This window comes from Littorina saxatilis, linkage group LG16 (assembly GCF_037325665.1).
Source record: "Littorina saxatilis isolate snail1 linkage group LG16, US_GU_Lsax_2.0, whole genome shotgun sequence".
Taxonomy (NCBI): domain Eukaryota; kingdom Metazoa; phylum Mollusca; class Gastropoda; order Littorinimorpha; family Littorinidae; genus Littorina; species Littorina saxatilis.
Window position 1 is genome coordinate 41,137,218 of NC_090260.1, and position 8,474 is coordinate 41,145,691.

Sequence of the window (8,474 nt, forward strand, 5' to 3'; positions counted from 1 at the left end):
GACAGAGCTTTAAAAGTAAGGCAAGAGCAAAACCAATATGTGAAGAACATAATCCAGGAGAAGGAAACGCAGAATTCGAAGCCAGCATTTGTTAATCGTGATGTTTTACAACATTTCTGAGATACTTCATTTTGCCAAGTCACATTTGTGGATGAAATCTCCAGAGAAAACCTGCCGGAACCACGTATCTTCAAAATCCACAGAATAGTCTTGCCGGAACCACGTATCTTCAGACACGACGTTTTAGCACACTCTCTGTCGCTGCCTCTCTCACAAGACGTAAGACGGATGCATGATTGTAAAACTTCTTTTATTCTCAATTTATACAGGGCCGTAAAAGACTGCAATAAATCAGAGGAACAGTCATGATTAAAAGCATCAAAGCAAGTGCTAAAAGGTGATGTACAGTTATAATAGCATTTGTCACCTTTTCCTTATGCTTTACTTTATCACATATGTTGTTTAACATTGCATTTATGAAATTATCATTATGAAGTTGAATAAAATGACAATGCTCAATCTGATCACAATTTGTTCTTCGTTTACAACAATTGCACATTTCGCCATAGGTTGTCATACACACTTTCTTACAAACACAATATTTACAATGCATATGTGCATACCCACCTCGTCTTCTCCTAGTGATGACAGCGCATAACAACAAGGCATGGGGATTGCCCACACAGGTTCCTGAAGAACACAAAATATATGCTTATAACTATACGTCAACGAATAAAATCTAAGTTGAACAAACATATGATGCGAGAACACACTGGGGCGAGGCAACGATTCAACATTAAAATTACGTATGAACCCAAGACGATAAAAACACAACACCTCAAGGTCAAGACCAAAAATAGTTCTAGTTCTACCACGCACATTTCCGCAGCAGAAATGACAACTCCATTATCAGTCATTTTTACCTCAATAGTAGGTTTTCCGAATAAAACGCTTTGGTGCATTAAACATAATCATTACGTTGTGAGAACAAGCAATAGAAAACTTTTCATACATCTCAAGTCCGAGACAATGCCAAAAAACTACCCGACAGTCTACACTGCGAGTCAAAATATCAAGTGACGTTCTAGAATATCTCCGAATCTCGCGCGAACTCGCGCATGAATACGTAAAACCTATTTACCTTGGAAAAGCGCGTAAAGAGGCATAGGCGCCCGACCGATAAAACAACAAGTATTGCGGCAGCAACACTCCCACCCCAAATCACAGTGATTGAAAAAGGAAACAAGTCGCGTAAGGCGAAAATACAACATTTAGTCAAGTAGCTGTCGAACTCACAGAATGAAACTGAACGCAATGCAATTTTTCAGCAAGACCGTATACTCGTAGCATCGTCAGTCCACCGCTCATGGCAAAGGCAGTGAAATTGACAAGAAGAGCGGTTTAGTAGTTGCGCTGAGAAGGATAGCACGCTTTTCTGTACCTCTCTTCGTTTTAACTTTCTGAGCGTGTTTTTAATCCAAACATATCATATCTATAGGCAGGTTTCACAGTATTGTGTTCAGCAATTTACTATTTACACACTCAAATTCTACAAAATAAATGTTGGCACACAATTCAAAGGACATGTTTTTCCAACAAAGTGAGTTTGTTACAACTAAAAACAGTAATTTTTTTATAGTCCTGGTCCTTATTTATATCTAAAAACCAGGCGCAAAGCGGCATACCCTGAAAACGCAAAAAAAGCAATACGGTCATCCTATGCATGCATATAGCTCATATAGCCAAAACCGTTGAAGATAGAAAGACATTTATTGAACGAAAAATATGCCCCACATCATTCTTAACAAGTTTTGTTCTTGTATGTATATCAAAATATTGATTCTCAAATGAATGGTTTGAAAAAATACGACTTCCGGCAGACCTAGACCGTTTTGAAGGGAAAAACCGTCTTTTTTTTCAAACCATTCCTTGGCCATCAATATTTTCATATACATGTAAGACCAAAACGTGTTAAGACTGGTGTTGTGCATCTAGTTTGTTCAATAAATGTCTTTCTATCTTCAATGGTTTTGGCTAGATGAGGTAACAAGAGAAGGATATGGGCATTGGAATTACGTCAACATTTCGAGCATTGTCACAGATGAAACATTTACTGCAGGGTGCTCCTGATTAACAAACCGAGCAAAACTGAAAATTATTGAAGAGAAGACATGTCTGAACAGTTTATAAAGAGACAAGTTTGCATATGTTTTTGGAATCAGGAACTGACAAGGAATAAGACGAAAGTGTTTTTAAACAGATTTCTGTTGCACCGCGAATTCCTCCCACCGCCAAGTCGTTTTTTTGTGGTTTATTTCGCATTTAGGTCCCAGGTAACATTATGAAGTTTTAATACGATCAATCGGACCTATTATCAAGTTAGTATATCAACTTTTGAACGAGCTGCGCCCAGTAGTTACCCAGCAATAAGCTGTTAAGTCGAGACACACACACACACACACACACACACACACACACACACACAAGAAAGTCTGCTGAGTACTAGCGTACTGACTTGACCCACAAGTCAGCAGCGAATGTGATAAACGGGTTATCTCCCCTGAAAAGCGAAGCAAGCTTCGAAGATGGCGACGATGGAAAAGAGAAGAACTGTGAGCGAACTGCGAAAGGTGTGTGTGGGTGTGTGTGTGTGATGTGTGTCAGTGTGTGTGTATATGCGCGTGCTGTGTGTGATGTGTGTCAGTGTGTGTGTTTGCGCGTGCTGTGTGTGTGTGTGGCTGTGCTTGCGTGAGCTTGTGTGTGTGTGTGTGAGAGAGAGAGAGAGAGCGATAGTGAGAGTAGAGTATGGTTGTTGGTGAAAGTTGAGTTGGACGCTGGGGTTGGGCGGGTGTGTGTGTCAGAGAGGGTTGTGTGTGTGTGGACTGCGTGTGTGTGTTTATTTGTGTGTGTGAGGGTTGTGTGCGTGTGGGGGGGGGTTGACTGCGTGTGTGGGTTTATTTGTGTGTGAGAGGGTTGTGTGTGTGTGTGTGTGGGACTGCGTGTGTGTGTTTATTTGTGTGTGGTGTGTGTGTGCCTTTCGCCTTGTATAGTTGAGGAAATTAAACTGCGTTTGCGTATTATGTGTGTGTTTGCAAGCGTGCGTGTATGTTAGGCATATCTCAGTAGGTGTGTGTATGTGCGCGTACGTGCAATGTGTGTGCGTGCGCGCGTGTGTTTGTGTATGTATGTGTGTGTGTGTGTGTGTGTGTGTGTGTGTGTGTGTGTGTGTGTTTGTGTGTGTGTGTGTGTGTGTGTGTGTGTGTGTGTGTGAGAGATAAACAAACTATCAAGAACAAAACAAAACTGAACAAACGAAATGTTTTCAGCCCAACTCTGATTATTGCTTGTTTCGGAGACGACTGTGATTTTGACTTTTTGAGTAAGCCTACACGAACACACAAGCTCAATACAGCCGGCAACAAGTTCGCCGGTCGGGGCAGTGAAATACTATTTCAAATAGATCTATTTCACTAAGAATGTCAATGGATATAGGGCAACATACTTGTTTTTTAAATCAGTGATTGATTAGATCGTCATATTTTTGTGACACTGAGACCAAACCATCAAAAAATTAGCAATAGGCCTTGAATCAAAGTCGTGCGAGATCTGACCTTGCTGCAAATGTACGTGTACGACTTGGTTGTGTTGACGTTCAACTGGTAAGCTGGGCGATTGCAGGCTTTTATCCAGCGAAGGCAGCGATCTAGATGGTACAGATGCTTTCCCGGTTTCACAAATGGGATGAATTTCACGCCAACACAGCGTTCAGGATACCTATCATCCGTTTTACATTGTCCCCAAGCACAGCGCTTGTTAGCAGCATTTGTGTGTGTTTGCTTCCTAAAACAAGGGAAGTAACTCCCAGAGTCTCACTATGTGGATATGTTTAATTGATTAAAGGCACAGTGCAGCTCACAGCCTTCGTTTTGCGTTTTTGTTGCAGCTGAGTGCATTTACAGTTCAAAAATCCTCCTATGGTAGTAAAACAAACCCAAAACTATCCAACGACGACATCTGTGAAGCTCCACAGTTTCTTGTTCACGCGAGTGCATAAATTAACCTAGTTATTACGTGGTGTTTGGTCGGAGTTCGATTCAACTGAGTGATTCCGGCCTCCATTTTGTGTTACACAAACTCATGATGACGTCTGACATAGTTTGCTAGTGACGTGTCTTTTTGTGCATGATGTGGTGATCTACCTGATCTAAATTTAGATCCAAAAATAGGTCAAGACCAGCCGGGTCCGAGTACCAAATTAATTCGTGAAAAAATCGCAGTTCTTGACTCTTTGGGTGCAAGTCAATGAAACTTGGTAGTTCTCCCAACGGATAGCTGCCTGAGGTATGACAAAAAGCCCCAGGGGCTCCGTGCACCTGGATTTGACAAGTTCAGTACCTTTAATATTGGACGAACATTGTGAACGAACAGACAGAACTGGACATACGTAACCTGACCGTAGAATCACTCTGTCCAACAGAGATTTAGCAAATCTGTATATGGTCTTTTTTGAGCAAACGGCACACAAGGCCGCTTTGGACGGGTAGAAATTCTGTATTTTCCAAGACTTGGTGTGTGTCACAGGCACTCGTCACGATCGGGTCGGGATCAAAGTGGGCGGGGCTTGTGCGCTCTCAGTACTACTACTATTACAAGGTAAAACTCTCTTCGTTGCTCTAGACCGAACGGAAGTAGTGAAGTTATCAGAAACCGAGATTGCAGCAGACGACAGACAGGTTGCGCATGTTTTCTGCGCATGTGACCCCGTGACCAGGCATAATTAAAAAGTTGTCAGCGGCGTTCGTCAGTCGATCTGTCTGTTCACCGCCAACTTTCCTATTCCTTGATTCTTCTTGCAACTTCCAGATAATGGGATGCAAACATAAATTTAGATTGTCTCATCCTTGTGATGGAGTTGGAAATCATGGATTCACCAGAGAAAATATATAGCTGATTCGGCCAGTGTGACCAGTGCATCAAATCTTCCGATAGTTTTCGAAAACTGGAAAATCTGTTTTGTCAGGGATTGTGGTTGTGTTTCAACCACGAGCAGAGATGAGAGAATTGTTTGTTTACTGCCGATGAACTCATTCAAAGCCTGTTGTTGAACGTCACGAAACATATGACCCATGGTTTTGACCATGTTCTGCTGAAGACGCAACGGAGTCCACATTTGAAGGTGAGCGAATTAGGTTATTTGAAAGAGAGAGAGAGAGAGAGAGAGAGAGAGAGAGAGAGAGAGAGAGAGAGAGAGAGAGAGAGAGAGAGAGAGAGAGAGAGAGAGAGAGAGAGAGAGAGATTGGGTAGCGTGGGGCAGCTCACTCATTCAAGTAGATCTCAAACTCAGTTTGTGCACCTAGTTCAGTTGTAATTTAGATCTAACGACCAGAAGCAAATGACAAGTTAGGGGATTTTATGTTTCCTCTCTCAGATTGATGTGATTTTTGAAAGCGAAGGGGAGGGGTAAATCAGTTTCAAATTGTAATTTAAAGATTCATAGCTGAATATGGAAGCAGCAATTTTCGAGTGATACCAAATACAGATTATATTTCATCAGGTTTACACATCAGTTGTCCAGTCACACAATTTCGGCTATCGGGTGTAGATCTACATTATGAATCAGAAGTTATTTGACACATAATTATTAGGGGTATTGACACTTTTGCAGGTGGAGTATTCTACATTGATGACTGATAGTGCTGGAACAGCAAATTGCAGAAGAACTTTACAAGAAGCCTCATATCCAGTGGAGCTACAGACGTGACAAAGAGACATCCGTTTACACCGCGGATGCTTGGGGAACTGCATGCAGGCCGAACACGGAAAACCCGAGGCGACATGCATGAGCAGAACAAATCTCTTGAGGAATAACAACAGAAGGTCAACTTTTCATCTCTGAGTAAGTTCAGACACCCATTCTTCAATGGTTTAATTAGGACATGTTATCAGAAAATACAAGATCATCTGTGTGTGTGCGTGTGTGCGTGTGTGTGTGTGTGTGTGCGTGTGTGTGTGTGTGTGTGTGTGTGTGTGTGTGTGTGTGTGTGTGTGTGTGTGTTTTCTAGTGATACATTTTTATTTTACATTTTTAGTTAGAGCTTTGACTATTTACACACTTCTAGGAATTGGCTTTTAGACATGATTAATTACCTGTCTAATTACCATTTTGAGTTATGCACATGTTTGCGTTTATGCAAAACAGCTTGTCTTCAGCTAGGTTGTTCTTCTTCTTGGTTGTGGTGGTGTTTGTTTGCTTGTTTCCTCTGTTTTTAGTTTTGTTTCTTTTTTTATTTGAGAAACTCTGTGTGATAAGAGAGTGAGTGTACTACGTACAAAAGCAAAACAAATAAGTAGATGGAGAGGTGAACGAAAAAAGCTGCAGTGTTTTGGCTTAAGGACTATACGCACTATGATATTCTGAACTGTTTGTTTCAGTAACAGTCTGATGGACAAGAACAATATAGTGGAGAGGAAGTGGATTTACCTTAGCGGCCAACTTTTTCAAGATTTATCACAAACATTTTTCAATCAGAGGGCCTCCAACATGTCAAAATGTACCGGACAGCAGGCTGATTAGCCAGTGGTCACAACAGTGCTTCAAATCAGAAAAAAAAAGTGTGGACCAGTGAGAAAAAAAAACTTAGGCCTAAGAGCAACACTGCAGTTGACGATGTTTGGAAACAAATCTACTGAGGGTTTTATTGACCGCCGACCCTTATGAACCTTAATTATGCCAAGGGATAATAATGTTCAGGCAAGTGATGAAAAGCCTCACAGTCCCGATACACATTTTCTGCAAATAAATATGATGCACTGTTCTTTCCAAAACCTGCACATCCAAGCTTATGAGTACTACCATCATGTGTTAACTTTTTCAATCAGCAGTCAAACTATCATGCTGGCAGTGAATGTGGGCTACCTCGTGCATATTTCCGACACCAACACTTTGACAAAATATGCACTTTATGATTATTGTTCACTATTATACGATCAACATGTGTGTTTTTTGTTTTTGTTTTTTATCTCGGCTCACCATCCAGAAATAAAACTACTCCATAAACACTCAAACACAGTCTTTTTCGGAAAATGTCTATTGAAAGACGAACGAAGAGTGTATACTTGCATGTTTCTTGAATACAAGAATGAATGCTTGCATGTTGCTGTTAAATGTGTTCGTTCAACTTTAGCAGTATGATTCCAAACAGTATTCCAAAAGAAGTGTTGTAATAATTTTGAATGCAGATTATTAGTTAAGTGTGTCTTTCTCTATATTGTTGTTGCTAAATTGTATTGTTGTACATTGGTATGAATTAGTAACATATGGAGGTGTTTAATGAAAGATTTAATTTGAAATAAATATATATGAAGGATCATGATATAATTACTCATGTGTGACTTCTTCAATGGTTTCGAAGTATGCACATGCAGGTATGAGATGTGGAATGATCCTGAGTATATCATGGCTTCTGAAAATAAAAATATAAATAAGAATGTCTTGTGATGAACACTAGAACCTGTAAACAATTAGTTACTTTGTTGAAAAAAATGTGTGCATAAAATATGCAGCAGGAGGGTATTATCTGCTTAATTTTCAATCAATTCGATTAGCATTTTGATCAACTTATAATTGCACAGATGGGTCAAGCTCGGTTGCCCTACTCTGTACTGTACACAGATGTCACTGCACTTGGTGCTCTTTGTGTGCTAGCTAACTGGGAATCTAAGCCTGCAAATTAGATTACTTGGATAGCCTGAACGACTGCAGAGTCTACTTCTTGAAAAGATAAATCCTAACTTCACTCTCAACATAAACCACAAAGTACAATTGGGTTAAATATGTTTTGTGTGGCATTATGTTCATTGATGAAAAATATCAAGAAAGATCACACTGTAAGCATGCAAGAACCCTGATTGTATATCCTTCTCTGCATGCGTCTCGTGCTGTGTGCATTATCTGACCTGACTGCTTTTGCTATCGTTCTTCATCAACAACCAACCCGTACCTGATGTGGATGGGAAACAAAATATCTCTCTTTCCTCTCTATCTCCCTCCCTCTCTCTTATGGTGCGCAATTTTGGACAGACATTGAGAAAAGCTCCATAAAAATAACAGTCTTGAGCAACAAAAACAATCTTACTATTTCATTCAAGATTACACGTAACCAATCTTCTTATGTTTTCTCAAATCTACAACAGATCTACACGTCAGATTTCGCGCAATATTTTTCCTTCAGCCAATGAAGGCACAGCTTGTTGTCTTGGTTTGATTATAAGGGGAAGTAAGTCATACGTAACTTCCGTTCGGTCTAGAACAACGTGGGTTTTTGTGTGCCAAAATCCGTGCCGTTTTGCAAAATAACAGCCGTAGCAACGTCTAATTGGTATAAATCTGTAGCTGCCTGATAGTTTAATGTATACTTGAATTTATCATAGCCGTTGTTTTGCTTTGCTAAGCTGTGTATGGCAGGAATGCGAAG

At 40.4% G+C, this 8,474-nt stretch overlaps 1 long non-coding RNA gene across 1 annotated transcript in view; it reads right to left on the reverse strand.

Moving 5' to 3' along the window:
* Positions 1-627: 627 nt before the first annotated feature.
* The window catches only part of LOC138951069 (uncharacterized), a 35,614-nt gene continuing 27,767 nt past the window's right edge, over positions 628-8,474 (reverse strand). The window contains exon 4 of the long non-coding RNA XR_011450974.1: positions 628-690. This is a non-coding gene — a long non-coding RNA (uncharacterized lncRNA). The remainder of the gene's footprint in view (positions 691-8,474) is intronic.